Here is a 3494-nt window from a genome sequence, read left to right as displayed (position 1 = left end):
GTAGCCTTGGCCAGTCAGCCATCGGTTTGCTGATAACACCACAGTGCTCCAGGGGGTTTATCAATAAACTGCTCGCTGATTGGACATGTCCTCCATAATCCAATCAGAACGTGATTTCACTCTAGGCTGAGGCTCAGGAGCGCCCCTTTCCCTCCCCACCAGAACTGCAGCCTCCCAAGAGCCTCAGCGCTCGCCCACTTTAGGGCTTCCCCACTTCTCCCTTACCCCACGTTCATTGGCCTGGCATCCCACCCTGGCCATCCTGAGCTGGACCCCAATGCACCCACCACCCTGCAGGACCAGCCAGAGCCCCACATCAGAGCCCAGAGCCTGTTAAAGCAGGATGGAAACTCTGCACTCACGCTCATCCGAGGCCTAGCTACCTGGGCTTGGAAAGCGATGCTCCAGGGTGTTTTCCAGCCGCTGTAAAAGCAGAACTGTCGCCAATCCCAGACGTTCAAAAATCATGAGTCAGGCTCCAAAAATCATGAAGCTGTATTAGAAATCATGAGACTCTTTTAAAAAATTAACATTGGGTTGTTTTCCTTTGCATTCTGGTTTTTGAGCCTTTAGGCTGCACTTGAGTCATGTTCCCAAGGTTTTATCTGCATTTGTGAAGGCCACAAATTTGCTTTTTAATAAAAACGAAAGCTGAGATTTTCACATAATTCTGTGCCTGCAGGAGCTGGGGCTGGAAGGGAAACATCAAAAATTGTGAGATGCATGATAAAAATCCCAAGAGTCGGCAACACTTCACTAAATAAGTAAAAACCTATCTATAAATGATTGTTAAAGTCTTCCAGAAGCATAATTCAACCCATTCCAAAAACAGGAGAAAATTCTCGGGCCTGACTGTAACTACCAACTGTACTGATTGGGACAAACTGCACGAGAAAACAAATAGATTTAAAAGTGTTATTAAAGATAATGTTAAAATTATCTAATACACATGTTAAGAAAACAGTTTCTATATATCTGAGTATAATGCTTAAATTATATAAAAGTACAAAGTTTGGTTTAAAAGTCATAAAATATAAAACATAAAAACATACTGTATATAATCTGTAATATCCCAAATTAAGGTTAATAAATGTAATGATACCATTAAAATATTAGCATCCAAATATTTGGGTACATCACTCAAAAAGTTATACTAAGAGTAGCTTGTGGAAAGCAAATATAGCAATGAGTATAGATTGTCCCAGTACCAGGCATTCCTCCAACACCAATAATGGCTGCAGAGAACAAGGACGAGTTTCTCCTCCCTTATTAATATTCAGAAAATAATACAACATTTAGAGCCATCTTAACTAAAGCAGCTTACAAATACATTAGATGAAAGTTTAAATCAATCATGCATCAGACATTGGGAAGAACAGATACAAAAATACTAATAAGCCAGACCGCTAGAAATCCCTGCACAGAACTATCACAAAAAATCGCTTTAAATCCCAGCCATTAAGACACAGACCCACTGTCGGTAATGAATCAGTTTGCTACAGTAGACAGGTCCTTATAAAATTACACGCCATGTTGGATGCCAATAGGTAACAGCACTCTCCTCTCCTTCCTCCATTTGGGTCTTCAGCAGGGTTTGAATCTCAAACTTCAGCACTAAAGCAATGAGCTTTTATCATTTGAACTGAAAAAAGTAATAATTCCATTGGTTGGTAGCAGCAGACTCTATCCTCTTGCCCGAACCAGCCAGTAGACAGGAAGAAAAATTAACATTGCAGTGCGAGCAGGATTTTCTTCCTTCCATCCATCACTGCAATGTGCTGTGTCAAGGTCTTCCTATGGATGCCACCAATTTCACAAATGACATCATGCAATATAGGCCAGGAGGAGCAGTGGTAGCTCCCAAAGGATTTTGCAAGCTTGAGTTCAAGTACCTGTACAGTGTGACTTATTTTAAAACAGAAATAACACAGTGTCCTGCTTCTCTGTGATCTAAAATAAGCTTACCTCAACCATAGGCTCTGAAGTGACAGACTGACACAGGCTGTGACAACAAGAGGAGACAATGGCTATGGGCACCATCTATCATTCAGCTTTTCCCTCCCTTCATGCAGATTGTTTTAATTCACTTCTTAAAGAATCAGCAGCCTGCAGCCAATGAGACTCATCAACATCTACGATAGTCTCTAAGGGCCACAAGTACTCCTTTTCTTTTTGCGAATACAGACTAACACGGCTGTTACTCTGAAACCTGTCATCTATGATAGTTACCTGTATCTGGATATATTATTCCTAGAATTGTTTTGTATTGCTATCCAAAGACACCTCATATCTCTTATCTTATTAATATCAAAATTCTACCTAATATCCTTTGTCTACACTTTTTTCCTGTTGGCATGACAGAAAACTGTTGGTCTAGAAAGCTGGTCTAGGGGACACACACTCCAGTTAACATGTAACCAAAGACTGGCCACTACGATGTTCTTTGAAGAATGTTTAAAGTTGACTGTTAGCCAAGTGATAGTTGTAAGTAGACCAACAACTGTCCCTAGAGAAAGGGGGTATATGTGTGTGAGGGGACCTCAACTGGAAGCAGAGTGCTTAAGGATAATATTGACAACTATTTATGTACATTTGGGAACAGGAAGAATCATTAGTTGTCAAATAGGGATGTGGTTTCGCAAAAGAACAGATGGCAAAAAAGGAAATAACTATTCTGGACCGGACTAAACTATGGTGCAGCCCCAAATGATAAAAGAGGCTTTTGAAACGAGTTCAAATGAGCTCTGGTGAAAGAGGGTCTCCTTTCTCTCAAATGCACCCTTCCCCCCGCCCCCCACACTCTGCATTTCTTCCTGAGAGAGTCACCTCAGCTCTTGCTTAAGATGGACAGTTTAAAATTGTGGGTCACACTCATAACGTTCAGCCCTTCAAATAATAAATATAATGGGGCAACTCCTGAAGTTCTTAGTAAACCAGGCAAAACTCTGACTGAAATTAAACAGCAATGAACAGCAGACGGGGTCTCTTTGCGAAAGTGTTATTGACCAAAGGAAGCAGATGGTGGTAGGTCTGTTGCCAAGCGATCTATTCGGTCAGTGTGTTATGTTTGATTGTAGCAGTCTCCCGACATTTGCCATGTCGTGGTAAGGAGACGTATTTCCTCGGAAGCTCTTCAGAAGCTTGCTCCAACCCTGCTGTAGTTAATGCTGATACTGCCCACGGCTTGCAATTCCTCTTGTCCTCTTAGGGTTGACTCATGGCCAGGCACAAAACAGGTTACAAAAATATCACTGTCCGCAGAAGATGCAGAGGCGGCCCCAGAAATGAGATGGCCCCAGACCCCCTTTCCTCGTGAATCGGAGCAGCTGCGAGCCCGAGGCAGGGGGAGACCAGCGCTGAGCGGCCCGGGGACCGGCGCGCCGACCCGGCGGCAGGGCAGCTCTCCGCCGCGCAGCGGGCCACTGAGCGCAGCGCCGGGCCCGGCGGGGGGCGTCTCCAGCGCCGTGCGCCGGCCGGCGGTAGGCGGCGATCGC

Source organism: Natator depressus, chromosome 5, assembly GCF_965152275.1.
Source record: "Natator depressus isolate rNatDep1 chromosome 5, rNatDep2.hap1, whole genome shotgun sequence".
Lineage (NCBI taxonomy): Eukaryota > Metazoa > Chordata > Testudines > Cheloniidae > Natator > Natator depressus.
The sequence above is the reverse complement of the archived record's forward strand: the minus strand, read 5'-3'. Positions refer to the sequence as shown.